We start from the raw sequence: 18,409 nt of genomic DNA, 5'->3' as shown, positions 1-18,409 counted from the left end.
TTTGCAATTTAACATTATAATAGATATGTTTGTTGCAAAAGTCTTTCAAATGCATATCTATTGTATTATAAAGTTAAAATAAAAATAAGATAAGTCAAAGAGTGAACAACTCGATAAATATTTTAGTAGGCCTATCCATGTAGATGAGATTTCCATTAGGCCTACTGTGACAAAAGAAGTATTGATATGTGAAGCAATAACGTATAAGAAGAATGAATTTGCTTCGGAATATGTATGATAAGACTTTCTTGTGTTAAATTTTTAACGTACCTTGTTAACAAGGTACGACCTATTTTGGGTCATCTTCTGAACTGGTCGTTGTTGGTCTTGGCGCCTTTTGTTTCCTGTGAGGGTGTGTTCGTAGTGTAGAGTCAAAGAATGTATGTGTTTTGAAATTGAGTTTGTGTTGAGAATATCGTTGGGATGTGTTTTCGTGTGTCTGTACATTTCATGTTGTTCTAGTGTGTTGAGTTTCTGGCTTTTTGGTTGGATGTGCAGTATTTCCATGTCTGTGTTGATGTCTCTGTAGGTATGGTTGGCATTTGTGATATGTTCTGCATATGTGGAGGTGTTTTGTAATTTTGTTATGGTTGTGATGTGTTCCTTGTAACGTGTTTGAAATTATCTGCCTGTCTGTCCTATGTAGGAGGTTGTTGCAGGTGTTACATTTGAGTTTGTATACGCCTGTGTGGTTGTATTTGTTTGTGTTGTTTTTGTGTTCAGATGTTATTGTAGAGTGTTATTTGTTCTGTATGCGATGTTGTAATTTAATTTCTTGAATAAGGTTGCAATGTTATGTGTGGTTTTGTTTTCGTATGTTAGTGTGATGAATTTATATCGAGCCTCGTACCATACACTTTATGTTCTTACCATACTGAAAGTCGCTTGTCTGACAGCTCTGTTGTGGTTGTCTCTTATCTCGGAGCGAATTACCTTCTCGTTCAAGAAATTTTAGGTCTCTATGCCGAAAAACGTTTTCTCTGTCTTACCTGCCCTAGCCACAAGAGTCTTCGCAACTCCGAGAGTAGAGAAAATGAAATAGAAAAATACAAAGAAAAAAAATAACAGGAACACGTGAACTGTACGGGAACCCGGAAGCCATTTTGTATAAAGAGGTGACGTCATTACGATTTATTCCTTGTTCTTATTCAGAACCTGGTGTGGGTTCTCTTATGTAACTTTATTCTGTCTTGGGTCTAAGCATTTCAAAGACCTGAGAACGAAATTTTACCTCTTTTTTTTATATATTCCTAATTTCTTTTGATGTTCTATTATAGGAAGTAAATACACACATCCTACAGTACAAATAATACAAAGATGTGAAATATTTACGTAGATATTCTGAATGTCTACTACAACGCCTCTGGCTTCATTATGAGTTACCGTAGAAGTGGGCAAAGGCAATCAGTGGGTGTATAATCGATGATTTGCGATTTTTATTGAAAATTATATATTTTCTCAGTTACTTGTTAAAATTTTGTTATGCTGACTTCATTGCCTGACATTGCAAATGTAAGCGAGAGGGACAACAAAAAGCCATTGGGAACACAGTGTAATCACCGTTGAAGTGAAAATTGTTATTTTCAACTTTTTCTCTTAAATGAAAACAAATTCTTATTAACTGTAAATTATCGTCAGCAGTGAAAGGAGACAGGAAGTATACGTAAGTACTTTTCGCTGAAATTGTATCCTGAAATAATAGTTTTGCAGTTCGTAAATGTTAGTATTGAAACTTATTATTAAAAAAAAAACTTGTACCTTTGTATGGTTAAGTCGATCATGCCATCGACGTACTCGAAGCAGATAGGACCAGCAGGAAGAATAAATTGTTCACCGAAATACCTCCAACTAACACTTATAAAGAGAAAAGTGTCATAGTATAGCTTATATTGATGGGATAGTGGGGAAAGAGGAATACGAAATTATGGTGAATTTCTTGCGTAAGAGAAGCACTGCCAAAGGAAGATATTTTGTACACACGTCTATACCTGACTATCGGAACAACGTAGTTTCTAAAGTGACATGAGGAGGGAAAGATTTGAAATAAAATCTGATATAGACCTAAGCAATGTTGAATTGCATTTTAGATTATTATTGAAGTGTGGTATTTCAGTGTAAATTTTGAATTCTTAAATCTTTGTTTGTTGGTATGTAAAGTATTAAAATGTGTTTTTATGGTTTATAAGTTGGCATAGTCACGTTTTTACAGTGGAGACCTATAGACCTAATTGTATCGAATAGTATGATCACAGTAACAAAAGATACACTATATAATGCTATAGGCATATATTGTAGTTTATTATTGTTTTTTATATCCTTATAACAAATAAAATATATGTAATACATTTAATTTGTTTTTTAAAAACATAAACAATATTTTAAAATTGATCTTACACTAAAAATTCAATGGTGATCGACTTTACCCTATTTAAGCAGGTAACTTCGAACACAAGTCAAATAAAAAAAAATAGTTTTTGATAGATTGTAATTCAATTCTTGTAACGTGTCTTCATAAGTGAAGGATATGACGACAAAATGCTATTTTCTGAGGAACTTCGCTCCATTGCGTAACCTCAATATCATAAAATAATTGCAAAATTTTGATCAACTTTACCCTCTTCTACGGTAATATTTGATATGTTAAATTATTTAAACGTCTTCACTTTTAATAAAAGTATGAAATACAGTAACTACATTCTTAAAGTAAGAAATACCTACTAAAAATAAAAATCCATTATTCATTCATAGTTTTCTGCTCAAAGACTGGTCATTCACTGTAAAACCAGTATTCTTCAATCGTCCCTCTTTTCCCCATTTCTCTTAGATTTCGCATGTAATCCATATATCTTCATGTTGTCTTTCATCTGATATCTTCTTCTCCTTTGCCCCGAACTGTTCTCCCGTTTACCCTCCTTCCAGTGCATCCTTAACGTTTATAACTATTGGATTTATAGCAGCATTGAGAAGTTGGTGTGCTTTAATTGCTCTAAGTAGGGATTTGTAGCTGGAAATCGAGTAGTACACAATATAAACAGCGAGAGAAAACGGCTGTAAATTAAATTCGTATTTGCGCACTATGTTCTGTACAGCTCAATTTTTTACTTCCCCGTGCATTATATATCGCCTTGTTATATATAACTCGCAAACATTAAATGCCATTTTCTGTTGATTAAAATGACAAAATGTGTATTTTATTCAAATATGTAACTGGTTTCCAAAGCTGGCTATATTTCCTGTCGCGTTCCATAATATATCCCCAATAGTTACCATTATTTTATTGCTGCATTTAGTGTAATATTTGTCACACATTTGTACTGTTTTTATTACCATACTTCGTTATTAGCTCGTACGAAACGCATATTAAGAGCCGATTTTTTAATGGAACGTAATATGTTACTGTTTTATGGCGGTGTGTGAGAAGGGTCTAAACGGAATTGGCATACATATTGCCCCTCAGGGTCGGGCCATTATACAAAGTATAGCGGGAGAGTTATATTTTTAATTTTTAATATCTGAAAACAAAACTTTTATGGTGCAATGTTATTCAATAATAGGTTTGTTTGTTGTTTTGCAATATGTGTTTGTGTGTGCAGTAATTGTTGACTATAAATTCAAAATCGCAAAGCTATTTCGGCAGAAATGATAATTGAATAACAAAACAGGATTAAAAATACATAACCAACGTTTTTTTCACGTGAACGTAATGGGTTGTGCGATTAAAATGAGTTTTCATCTCAGGACTTCATCTTCAGTCACCTGAGAACAAAAATAATACATTATGAATTCCATTTCTTCCAACGAAAAGCATTCAACAAAAGCAGACTAGGGTCTTCACTACTTAGGTTTAAAAATGGTAAATTGATGTGCAATAGATTATGGATGAGCAAAAATCATACGTAATATATATATATATATATATATATATATATATATATATATATATATAAAATCAATAGTAATCTCACTAGAAATACTCCAATACAATAAAATATTAATTAACTTACGAAAATACAATGTCTTCAAATGTATTATTGTACCATCTCAACATTACAAATATTACGCTAGATGCATGCTAGATGGCAGTAGTGAGTTATGATTACTAGCAATGCCTTCTCGATCTATATCACGATGACAGTGTTACTAGTAAAGAAGGCTTTGTTGATTCAATTTCATTTTTATTAAAACAGTTGCATTCCACTTCAATTATCCGAATCCCAGTAATCAACGTCACTTGACAGATGTTTTTCAATAAATCTTAATATTAAACAATCTCTGATACGTGACTATCCATAATATCATAATGCTATCATATATGCTATATTATAGCAGAAGCTATAACATAACCTAAATAATATACACAAGTGTTAGAAAAGTTTTAATTAACGACGATGACATAAAAATAAACATGAATAATTTTAAATGGAATAATTATTGAATGTAGAATTTTCAAATTTAAATGTTTTAGTGGTTGGTGGTTCAGTTGATGTTATATCGGACGTGTGCGTAAAAGAAGTGGAACTCGTTGATGTAGGCCTACATGGTGTATTCCTCAACTTATTCAGGATTTCCGAATGGTGCTCTTCATTTATTTGTAAATAGGATTTCAGAAGAAGCATAGGTATGACCAGTGTTCTTTATTAATTCTTGTTCTTGAATGCCAATGCGAGTCATATTTGAAACTGCTGTGCATCGACTGGAGTGGTTTGTAATTTTCTATTATTTTTTTTTTTTTTTGACTTCCAGACCAGCGCAGTTTGAAATGTTGGCAAATAAAGAAACAAATGCTAGGGACGCGATAAACTTAAATGCTAGGGACGCAATAAAATTGTGCGATAAGCAGCCATGATTGGTTGAAATACGTCCTTTCGTACTTTTTTATTGGTCAAAAGTAGTATGACGTAGTAAAAGTGTAATAGTCAACAGTAATCTCACTAGAGGTTTTGATTTATATAGAGAAAGTCAAAACTGGAGTGGAATCTAATTGACTATTACACGATTAGAAGAAAGTATATAAAGATTAGAAGAAATAAAGTACTCTAAAATACAATAACTAACTGAAATTCATTTCACTAATGTTAGCTTCACCAAAACGTTTGAACGGAACCGACATTCAGTTGACTGTCTATGTTGTAAACAAATGACGATCACAAAGCATGTTTTAAAGTACCGTAAAGAATTTTCAGTTTGAAATGTTGGCAAACAAAGAAACAAATGCGAGGGTAGTGATAAAAAGAAGCAAAAGCTAGAGAAACGATAAAATTAAACAAATGTTAGGAAAGCGATAAAATTGTGCGATAAGCAGCCATGATTGTTTGAAAGACGTCCTTTCGTACCGTTTTATTGGTCAAAAGTAGTATGACGTAGTAAAAGTGTAATAGTCAGTTTAATTCTTTGTTATAGGATTGTACGAGTATATGTACCCCCCTCATGCTTTCCACACTCAATACATCATGTGTGAAAAACTATCCTGCTGGGCGCGAAAGTCCACAGAGGACCAACGCCGACCGAACTGGAATTGATACGAGTATAATGTCAATCATTGAGGAAATTTGTTTGTTTGGTTATCATGTACACGATTCAAAACCATTATTCACAGAGAAAATATCAACAGATAATTTATTTGGGTCATTTCTATTTACTTTGGGGATTTGTTTCAATTTTGCGTTTCACATTCAGCATTCGGTGCTCTTAATTATGTCGATATATTTATTATGTCTTCATGTCGTAAGATTTATTAGATCGTTAGTGTTGTAGCCCTACATAAATAATACGAAAAATTTACTATTTGTATTTCAGGAGAAGATTCGAGCAAGTAATGTGAGTGTCATAGTGTTGTGCGTTTAATGGTCCCACGGTGGATTTACGAAGTATTTCCAGCGTTATTGTGTTGTGCTTTTCATGCTTTCCGCGGTGAGTTTACGAACTGTTTCCAGCGTTATTTTGTTGTGCTTTTCATGCTTTCTGCGGTGCGTTTACAAAGTATTTCCAGCGTTATTATGTTGTGTATTAATGGTTTCCGCGGTGCGTTTACTAAGTTTTTCCAACGTAGTTTTGTTGAACTTTTCATGCTTTCCGCGATGCGTTTAGGAAGTATTTCCAGCGTTATTTTGTTGCGCTTTTCATGCTTTCCGTTTACGAAATATTTCCTGCGTTATTTTGTTGTGCTTTCCATGCTTTCAGCGGCGCGTTGACGAAGTATTTCCATCTTTATTTTGTTGTTCTTTTCATGATTTCCGCGGTGCTTTTACGAACTGTTTCCAGCGTCATTTTGTTGTGCTGTTCATGCTTTCCGCTTTGAGTTTACGAAGTATTTCCAGCGATATTTTGTCACGTTTTTCATGCTTTCCGTTTACTAGTATTTTAGCGTTATTTCGTTGTGCTTTTCATGTTTTTCCGAGGTGCGTTTACGAAGTATTTTCAGCGTTATTTTGTTGTACTTTTCATGCCTTCCGCTGTACGGTTACGAAGTATTTGCAGCTTTATTTTGTTGCGCTTTTCATACTTTCCGTGGTACGTTTAAGAAGTATTTCTAGAGTTATTTTGTTGCGATTTTCATGTTTTACGTTCACGAAATATTTCCAGCGTTATTTTGTTGTGCTTTTCATGCTTTCCGCGGTACGTTTACGAAGTATTTCCAGCTTTATTTTGTTGCGCTTATCATGCTTTCCGCGGTGCGTTTACGAAGTATTTCCAGCTTTGTTTTGTTGCGCTTATCATGCTTTCCGCGGTGCGTTTACGAAGTATTTCCAGCTTTGTTTTGTTGCGATTTTCATGTTTTCCGTTTACGAAGTATTTCCATCGTTATTTTGTTGCGCTTATCATGCTTTCCGCGGTACGTTTACGAAGTATTTCCAGATTCATTTTGTTGCGCTTGTCATGCTTTCCGCGGTGCGTTTAGGAAGTATTTCCAGCGTTATTTTGTTGTGCTTTTCATGCTGTCCGCGGTGCGTTTGGGAAGTATTTTCAGCGTTATTTTGTTGCGCTTTTCATGCTGTCCGCGGTGCGTTTAGGAAGTATTTCCAGCGTTATTTTGTTGTGCTTTTCATGCTGTCCGCGGTGCGTTTGGGAAGTATTTTCAGCGTTATTTTGTTGCGCTTTTCATGTTTTCCGTTTACGAAGTATTTCCAGCGTTATTTTGTTGTGCTTTTCATGCCTTCTGCGGTGCTTTTACGAAATATTTCCAACGTCATTTTATTACGCTTTTCATGTTTTCCGTTTACGAAGTATTTCCAGCGTTTTTTTTTTTTTGCGCTTTTAATACTTTCCGCGGTGCGTTTACGAAGTATCTCTAGCATTATTTTGTAGCACTTTTCATGCTTTCCGTTTACGCAGTATTTCTAGCGTTAGGTTGTTGCGCTCTTCATGGTTTCCGCTGTGCGTTTATGAAGTATTTCCAGCGTTATTTTATTGCGAGTTAGATAGAAAAATGACAATAGCTGGTGCGCTTTCAGTGTTCTCCGAAATTTAACCTACTTATCAATCCATGGACGAGTTTGAATGGATCTCTGAAAATACTGATCTATGAAAAGGGGGTCGGCAGTGCTAATAAGCTTGAGAACCACTGTATTAGGCCCTAGAGTATAAAAATATTATTTACATTTTGTGTGTTGGATTGAGTAAAAATTTCATGATAACATTGATTGGTTGTATTATATAAGTTCGAGACGCGAATGAACGTTTCATGGCGTTACATTTTATTGCAGCTGTTACTTCTACAAACGCTGTTAATGTATAGCTTCCCACTCTTAATTCCAATGTATAATCCACTGGGCAGAGAGTGCTTAAATAAAAAGTACGGTTCTGTATTAAACATCATCATTAAATGATACAAACGAAACGCCACTTCCACCTGCCATAATGGATTTATTAACCTCAACTGAAAATATTTCCAGTGCTTTTATTATTCTGTTTGTATTTGCATAGTTTTTGTGACAGCAGCGGTATTAATTAAAGTGTCTCATTTTGAAATAAGTCACAGTGTTTAGAATAGCCACACAGAATTTACTTGCGGTTACGCAATCTGACCATTATAGATCCATTCCATCGTGAATGAATAAACAGGACTCACTGATGTGTATTTAATCGTTCACCATGTATGTTAGGTCCAGTAACTTTATTTACAACCACTATATATATGTAGAGACATCTGTTGATAAGCGTCGTTTTCAGTGGCGTAGCTTTCCAAGTGACAGTGTTAGTGAGGAAGGCGTGGGATGAAGTCTGAAGTAGCTGTTGAAATATACGATAAATACAATTCATAATACAAGCTGATTCAAAAAGAATGGTGCAAAAGTAAACCTGATTTATTCATGGTGAAGTTTTATTAATGTACTGCCAGCATAGTAAATTAAAAACAAACACTGAAAATACCTTAGTTTTGTAGTGTGGAGTAGTAGAAACTCGATGTGATCATTGGGAGAGCTGTGTTCCCCCACCCCCCGAAATAGGTTCCTTACTTATATAGGAAAATCGTCGTACTTGAAGGAAGAAGGAGGCCATATTCCGTCGTTGTGACGTTATTTGAGGTGGAGTGGGAAAATGATTGCAGTGTCGCCAACTGTGGTAGCCATTCATATTATCTTACACACCTAACAAAACCTAACCTAACCTAACCTAACCTAACCTAACCTAACCTAACCTAACCTAACCTAACCTAACCTAACGTGCTACACACCTATTGCAAAATTCCTAATGTTTAGCACACCTGTTGTAACATTCCTCACAGTTTCATTTCGTTTGCCGATATTGGCATCCCTGCTACGCCTATAGCCTGGAACTCAAGCGTCATCTAGTGGAAGTGAAGTGAAACTGCGACTCTGTTGATTATGTTTCCGAGTCCACACCTGTGGAGTAACGGTCAGCGTGTCTGGCCGCGAAACCAGGTGGCCCGGGTTCGAATCCCGGTCGGGGCAAGTTACCTGGTTGAGGTTTTTTCCGGGGTTTTCCCTCAACCCATTACGAGCTAATGCTGGGTAACTTTCGGTTCTGGACCCCGGATTCATTTCACCGGCATTATCACCTTCATTTCATTCAGACGCTAAATAATATGAGATGTTGATACAGCGTCGTAAAATAACCCAATAAAATAAATAAAAAATTATGTTTCCGAAGTTGTTTCTGCGTTATCTGCAACAATTATTGTGTCATTGTAGTGGTAATTGCATTTATATTGTACAATAAAAATTGAAATGTGTCGTGGCTTAGATAAAAGTGTTCTAAATTGATTTCCAGCGCCACAATCCCAGTGATAAACGTGTGAATATTCGTTAGGAGTCCGTTGGAAGTGGCAGTAGAGAAATAAAACTTGACCTTATTTATAACTGAACGAACTTAACACAACTTGTTAACATAAAACTTCGAAGTTTTACCTATGCACTACAAAAGCTCGATTTGGGTGCAGTTGGTGTCAAGACATGTCGAGACTGTACTCCAGTTCTGTCCAGAATCATGCCAGGATATCCTAGGATATTGTCTCCACAGCTTTGTGACGATCCGTCTCAAGTCGTAACTCATGAGAGTTACCGACACGAAGTCTATGGGGTACCCTCACAGAAAGAAGTTGGGGATTAAGTCTGGCGATCTCGGAGGCCATAGTGACATTGATGAATCGTTGTCTCCTGCATGGCCGATCCAACGTTCTCGGAGAGTATTATCACGCTTCAATTAGATATGGTATCGTGGATTATGGTATCTGTAGTTATCTATTATTCTGCCTTGTTGACTTGCTAGGACTACGTTCGTACACGGCTGGTAACCTGTTTACTGTATCTTCCGAAATCTGTGGATAGACCGGACAGTCCACACCTGTGGAGTAACGATTAGCGCGTCTAGCCGCGAAACCATGTGGCCCGGGTTCGATTCCCGGTCGGGGCAAGTTACCTGGTTGAGGTTTTTTCCGGGGTTTTCCCTCAACCCAATACGAGCAAATTCTGGGTAACTTTCGGTGTTGGACCCCGGACTCATTTCACCGGCATTATCACCTTCATCTCATTCAGACGCTAAATAACCTACTAAAATAAATAAAAATAAATAGACCGGACATTGCCTATAGACATAAACAGCCACTAGTTTCGAATTACCTCACCCACATATTTATGGTAAGATCACAAGCCTTATATTACCAAAGTTAAATTAAGCACTTTAGTAGGTAACCAGAAAGTATACATATTCCTATGAATATTTTATCGCTTATTCTTTATTAGCTAAAGAGTTCTGAGCTCTTGTTTAGAAAGTATACTTTATGAAAATAATAAGTTAAAGCTTTTTTTGTAACTGATTACTTCTTAGGAAAAATAAAATAAAATTAATATTCATGCACAACAAAGATTATATCGAAATGAATACAGAATAACTTCAATATAATACTATAGAGAAGCTGTAAAAATATCATGCTTCTAGCTATCTTAGTTTCTGAGAAAACATTACGTATACTGTATTGTGAGTTTCTAAATTCCGAGAAAATGAGCGACAAAGTAAAGATGAAAAGAATTACATTTAAAAAGACACATAACACAATTTTCTTTTAAATTAACAACAAAGTCAGCCTACAATAATGAATGGCACCGTCAAGTTATGAAACAGACATTCAACTACAAAACGCTCGAAACCACCAAACCACTAACTTTTGCACCAAAGAGTTTCAGAAATATTTATAATTTTATGAAACAGTGTGGAATTAAAAACAAGAGTATTTTCATATACGAAATTTATTACGTAATTAAAAGCATTTATAATTAGGTATGTACCACATTACGAATAAAAATCCAAATAATTATTTGAGACAAAAAAAGTTTCTAATTTCTTTTTTTCCAAAATGTTACATCTGATCTCACCTTAATAGTAAAGGTTATTCTTCTAGGACCATCAAATTTAATCATTCGTTCTGCATGAAAATCGAAGTGTAATACTTAGTAAATGTACAGTAGTGGCAAAAAAAACCGGACAGAGCCTTGTTCACTCCAGAGCATGATAGACTGGTAACTAAGACTATCGTGGTTCGAATCCTGCCTGACAAGGAAACTTTTTTTTGTTCCTTATTCAAATTTATTCCCAAAACTTTTTGATTGCAGCGATATTTTACTATTTAATTAACTTATTATTCAGAACATGAATTTTACCAGCATTCGAAAAGTATTGGGAATAAATTAGAATAAGGAACAAAAAAAGTTCCCTTCCCAGGCAAGATTCGAACCACGAAAGTCTTAGTTACCAGTCTATCGTGGTCTGGAGTGAACAAGGCTCTGAAATCAGCTACAAGGGTTAGTCCGGTTTTTTTTGCCACTACTGTACAAAGTCAAATTACACAACACTCAGAGTTTTTCACGTTATTGTAGGTTTAGAAATAATGATTTAATATATTTATGGACGTGCTTGTAAGCTTGTGTACTTCAAGTAGTCCCAAACGCAGAGATCCGGCAGGATAAGGTCAGGTAATCTAACCGTTCACTCAATATCGCTCCTTCTACCGATCCATTTGCTAGGGAACGTTTCATTGCACCTCTCACAAACTGAGTAGGTGCACAATCTTTGCTGTCATAATAATGTCGTCAAAGAGAACGCCGAGAAACTTACCTACTTACTTACTGGCTTTTAAGGAACCCGCAGGTTCATTGCCGCCCTCACATAAGCCCGCCATTGGTCCCTATCCTGAGCAAGATTAATCCAGTCTCTATCATCATATCCCACCTCCCTCAAATCCATTTTAATATTATCCTCACATCTACGTCTCGGCCTCCCCAAAGGTCTTTTTCCCTCTGGCCGCCCAACTAACATTCTATATCTATTTCTGGATTCGCCCATACGTGCTACATGCCCTGCCCATCTCAAACGTCTAGATTTAATGTTCCTAATTATGTCAGGCGAAGAAAACAATGCGTGCAGTTCTGCATTGTGTACAGTTACCCTGAAAAAGAATGAGACGACCCTTGGTCGTCGGAAGTTAAAGTTCTACAGCGCGGTTCACTCGATATCGACGTAACGATACATACCATGACAAATAGTAAAAGAATTGTTACAAGGACCACAACAAGCACAAGGACCAGAATTAGGATCACGAAGAAGACAGCCATTTAATGCCACGATTTCACAACATAGCTCGAGTCACAAAATATCATTGCTTCACTGTACCGAATGGCAAATGCCTGCTAAGGGATCTACATTCTGGGCTGCTGCTGTCACTGTCTTGTCTCGGTAGCTCATACAGTATAGTAGCGTGTCGGTTCCACTGTATAACCGAAACGTCTCGTGTTCGATCCCGGGTAAAACTTTTTTTTTATTGAGGTGTAATTAATTTGTTCAGAGTTCCTCGACTGTCTAATTTGTCGAAAAATACGGAATAATTTATGGCCAATTTCTGGGTCTTACAAGTGGGCTTAACCTCGTCAAGAAAAAAAAATAAATCTTACATTGAAGTTAAAAGTATTCTTTCTCAAACAAAATTCATAAGAAACAAAAAGAGTCCTGTTAACTTAAAATTTTGTCCAAATGTCATCAGCTTCTATTACAGCTCTAAGTCGATCCGGCATGGATGTCACGAGATTGTGGAATAAGTTCTGATCCCCGGCGAGATCTTCCCAGGTGTCAACAACTTGATCCCACAATTCGTCTCGATTTCGAGGGCGTCTGTGGGCATAGGTGGCTATTCTTCTCTTTTACAATTCCGCCCATAAATTTTCGATGACATTCAAATCAGGTGACTTCGGAGGCCAATTAATGATTTCGATCTCGGGTCTCCTTTGAAACCATCTTTGAATGCTTGCAGCATAGTGCACGGTATGGTTATCCTGCTGGAACAGCAATGCTCCTTCGGGAAAACGTTCTCGGGCGGAGGGAAGAAATATATATTTTCCAGAATGTGCTCGTAAGTTCCCGCATTAAACCGGCCATCGATGCGTTCTATAACGCCAGGTCCATCGTAAGACATCCACCCCCAAAACGATATGCTAAAGCGTCCCGATCTTTCACGTCGGTGCACATAGCGCTGGTCATGTCGGAGACCATCCTCACGATAGACACGGACAGGACTTTCGTAATCACTCGAGATGGTTGTTTCGTCGGAGAAAATTACATTTCTCCAATCGAAATCCACTCGATTGGTAGCGAAGGCAAGACGGTCGACAGCTTGTGCTTCCCCCAATATTTCCATTTGCGCAGCCCTCCGGCTCCTAATACCGCACTTCCTAAACCTGCTGATCACAGTCTGTGAAGAGCCGGGAAAGTTAGATACTGCTCTTATTTCGTTAGCAGTCAGAAAAGGGTCCTGTCGAACTGTCTCGAATAAGAGAGCATCCTCATCCAATGAAGAAATCCGCGGACGCCCAGGAATAGGGCGATTTTCGACCTCCCCTGAATTTTGGTAACGATGAACCCACCTCGCGGCTGTACTTCCAGGAACACCGACCAAACGGCCAGCAGATCTAGCCCCATATCCAGCCTCAACTAGAGCTATAACTCGCTGTCTCATGTCACGTCGGTGATATTACGATGAGAAATGAGGGATGACGATAATACTTTAGTGTAGACAATGACTATTTAACGTGATATAGAATTATTGAAATAAGAGGCATCTTGCATAGTAGGAGTTAATAAATAAACCCTAAATTAAATATCTAAATAACAGGATATAACAGGAAGTCCAATTGTTGCGAAACTAATCAAATTAAATCTAATTACATTAAGTAAACACACCCCAAGTTATGACACCACATTGCTACAGCTAAATTGTAGGTTATTAACATAAGCTTTGAATAGGTCCGTGGTTGTGCGTTGGACGACAAAACCATTATCGAAAGTTCGAATCTTGCCGAGGAATGTAACTTGTTGTTTTTTTATATTGTTAATCAGACTTATAACTACAATCATTCATATTTCTTACATTGTTTATTAATATTTATAGCCAACATTGAATTTGTAAAGAAAAAACTTTAGAAATCTCATATGGAATTTGTGATCTGTAGTGACATAAACATAGATTATCTCTCGGAACTTTTCCGTAAAAGTAAATTAAATTCACTCCTTGAAACTGGAAACCTTGGTGGCAGAGTCATTTTACCTCAGCATACAAGCACAGAATTAGACTGAATTCCTATTGGACAGAACCTATAATCAATGGCTTGTCTGAACATGATAAACAAATTCTAAGTGTTTCCAATGCCACTGAACAATTTTAAAATATTAATTTAAAAACTAAGAAAGGATCGTAAATGCTGTATCTAGTGATTGTTATTTACATTTATGTCTACAAAATTAATCTTGGAAAAAAATATATGATACTGGTACTGCTGATATTAAGAGTAAATGTATTGAATTTTTCACTTAATTTCATAATCACTTCAGTGGATGTTCTCCACTCAATGTTGTGAAAAAATTCTAAAGTAAAAACATGTAGATAACGCAGGGACTTCAAAATCTCATGTATTAAAAAGAAGAATCTATATGTAATGAGTTGCAATGTAATGATCCTCATGTTCTTAAATACTGCAAGAAGTACAGTGTAATTTATCAAAAATTATGAAAGAGGGAAATAGATATATTTGAATAGAAAAGTACAAAATTCAGATAATGTAATTAAACCTATTCGGAATATTATTAAATTTAAACTTGTAGATATCCTAAGAAAGAAAATATTTTTTCATTAAAACCAATGATTATAAAGTAGAGGATCCCAAACCTATTGCAAATTCTTTTAACTTATTATAGTAATATTATTGACAACTTAAACGTTCAAGATTTTGCAAAAGATAATGCAATTGGTTACTTAACAGATGCATTTAATAATTAGTATTAACATATGTAATTATTCAATAACTGCAACAGTGCTTTTTCATTCAATCATACCATGAATAAAATTGAATGCACATTAAATTAAACACTATTGCAAACACGTAGATAAAATAGTTAAAATCAACTCAAGGGGTAAGAATGAAATAATCCAAAGCCATAATTTTAACAAAATTGTTTTGTGCGAGTGCATTTCTTACACATATGGGAAAGCTATTAATAAAATATTGTAATAATTACTCAACAAATGACGTTTGTAAAAGTTTGAATATTATTATATATATTTTTTAATTTCATTTTAATTGTTATTTTTAATATATATGCATTTACATTGTATATGTGTGTGTATAAATGCATTCATTAGATTAACGTTTATAATATTATAACTTGTAATTTTGTATTGTTTGCGATCATTAACACTTAATCTGACGTTACTTAGCTATTTCAACGTTATTTAGACAAAAAAAATCGTTGTGTAGACTAAGAATCGAACTCGCACTCTTCTACACAACACGCAGAAGTTTTACCGTTTGAGCTATTGAAACGATATCAAAGCTTCCCTTTCTGTGTGGAGTGTCGATCTAGTCATGAAAGTCCATTGTCGATTTAACTACACGATTTACGTATATATTTATCTTTTATTTACGTAATATTATCATATTTTTTGTACTTTTTGAAGTGAATTTCTGAACTATGCTAATAACAAACCATATAGCCTGAATTTAAGTAACTCAATATTCGTTATCTTGTGTATCAGTGCTCTGGTCTCCGATCATGCGCAGTGTCTTACATCTGAGACTTAGGAATATTCAATCGTCTCATCCTTTTCCAGGGAAACTGTACATTTCTCCATTCTCCTGTAACTTCATCCCTCTTAGCCCCAAATATTTTCCTAAGCAACTTATTCTCAAACACCCTTAACCTATGTTCCTCTCTCAAAGTGAGAGTCCATGTTTCACAACCAAATAGAACAACCAGTAATATAACTGTTTTATAAATTCTAACTTTCAGATTTTTTGACAACAGACTGGATGATAAAAGCTTCTCAACCGAATAATAACAGGCATTTCCCATATTTATTCTGTGTTTAATTTCCTCGAGAGCATCATTTATATTTTTTACTGTTGTTCCCAGGTATTTGAATTTTTCCACCTCTTCAAAGGATAAATTTCCAATTTTTATATTTCCATTTCGTACAATATTCTCGTCACGAGACATAATCATATACTTTGTCTTTTCGGGATTTAATGCCAAACCTGTTTCTTTACTTGCTTCAAGTAAAAGTCCCGTATTTTCTCTATTCGACTGTGGATTTTGTCCTAACACATTCACGTCATCCGCATAGACTAGCAGCTGATGTAATCCGTTCAATTCCAAACCCTCTCTGTTATCCTGGACTTTCCTAATGGCATACTCTAGAGCAAAATTAAAAAGTAAAGGTGATAGTGCATCTCCTTGTTTTAGCCCACAGTGAATTGGAAACGCACCTGACAGAAACTGACCTATACGAACTCTGCTGCACGTTTCACTGAGACACATTTTATTTAATCGAACTAGTTTCTTGGGAATACCAAATTCAATAAGAATATCATATAATACTTCTCTCTCAACCGAGTCATATGCCTTTTTGAAATCTATGAATAACTGATGCACTGTACCATTATACTCCCATTTTTTCTCCATTATCTGTCGAATAAAAAAATATCTGATCAATAGTTGATCTATTACGCCTAAAACCACACTGATGATTGCTGTGGTCGTGCCAGAGAATCAGTCCCATTCCGAGGCTTATTTGAAGGTTTCGTAACAAGCTTTTTTTTACGGTGATGGGTTGTTAGTCCTTCGCCCAACCCCCAAGCTGGAGGATCACCCCTCATCGGCTGTCCGCGACTGCTTATTCAATATATTCACAGCTACCCTCCATATCTGGAGGCCGTCTCCTCGATCCGCAACCTGAGGACGCTCCATACCGTGGTGATGGGGACCCACAATACTATTATGTTCAAATTGAGATAACTTAATCATGTCCTGTAAACGTTGTAGTACGTACCATTTTTATGAAAATGGACCAGTTTTGCTGTTTATCGCTCAATTTTCCTTTGGTCAAGTTATGTCTATGCTTTTGCCATACACCAAGGATTCTTATGATATTGTGAGTTCGACAGTTGCGCGTGAGTTAAATTTTTATCTGATATGAATGTATCAGTTGAACTCGGCGATCATGTTTGAGTATACATTACTTGCTCGCGGCAGCATTTCCCTTCCTATTTTATAGAGATGCTGTACTCTTTGTGTAACAGTATGCTATCGACAGGTATGATTAAAATGATGCATATCAGACTTGCGCTAGTAACTTAATACTCGTCAAGTTCTTTGAAGTTCTTGTCAAGACATTCGGAATATTTGTATATACATGAAGATTTTCTCTAATGCTAAAATTTATAACTTTTTGGTTGAGAAATCATTTGTATGGGAGTGATAATGGAAATTTCAAGTTATCTTAACCGATGGCTGTTGATTGGTTTAGATATCAATGCCAATACGTAAATCCGTACTATTATTTTTCTCGCGGTATATGGCATTCATATCATTCTAACCTATCTGATGATATCCCCCCCTTTCTTAACTGTAAATGAGCACAAACGCTACTTAGGTATAAATTTTTCTGACATTTTGTATATTCGATTCCCTCATCGTTTCAAATGCATATCATTTTACCTTTCCAAATTATATGTAATACGCTTTGTCAAATCTGGCAACCTTTTCATAAGGGAAGCTAACTTTCTTCTTCTTCAGATGTCCTTCACGAAATAATAGCCTACTAACATTTCCGTCTTTATACAGGGTGTTCTGAAAAAATGGTTCCAATATTTAGAGGCGCGATAGTATGCATCAGAACAAGAAATAGATGTCTTATAAACATGCGTCCTAAAATTAATATCTTCTGAGAAATGAGGAAATGTTTACCATCACTGTGAGAGCAGCATATCTTCCATTGTAAGCTCATTGGCAAGAGGAAACTGAATTCAACCGTTTGTCACAGCATGCCTTTGTTTGTAATTATATGAAGAGGGCGCTTAAGCAGACAACATTACATTAGAGCAGTGATTCCCAACCTTTTTTGACTGACGACACACTTTACAGAACGCCCACGATATCGCGACACGTTTATTTGTTTTTATTAATAATAATCAGGGTGCGATTTCCCCCTCCCCTGATAGAAAATTATCCCCCTCTCATAAATCCATATTAACATTCCTGCCAGGAATAACTTCTATCCCCTCCTCACAAAATATAATTGTTTTAATACGAGTATATGTACTTTATAAAATACAAAGTAAACAAAGAAAATAATATTTCTGTTTTATCATCACCGGTAAGCTGACAATAATCAATAACTTAGGAATTACACATCTTATCTTAAGCCCGCTCATGGATATAATTATTATTATAATCAAGATGCAAGACAAGCAACTCAGTGCGACCAAGCGTTGAGCCGTATCGAATGAGGATAATAAAAGTTTATGTATGATGTTCTCTATCTAGGATTCTATGCCCCCTCATCAGAAATCTTAATTCGCACCCTGGTAATGATTATAATACGAGTGTAATAATAATAATGGTAATAGTA

This window comes from Periplaneta americana, chromosome 14 (assembly GCF_040183065.1).
Source record: "Periplaneta americana isolate PAMFEO1 chromosome 14, P.americana_PAMFEO1_priV1, whole genome shotgun sequence".
Taxonomy (NCBI): domain Eukaryota; kingdom Metazoa; phylum Arthropoda; class Insecta; order Blattodea; family Blattidae; genus Periplaneta; species Periplaneta americana.
This window is presented reverse-complemented; position numbering follows the sequence as displayed.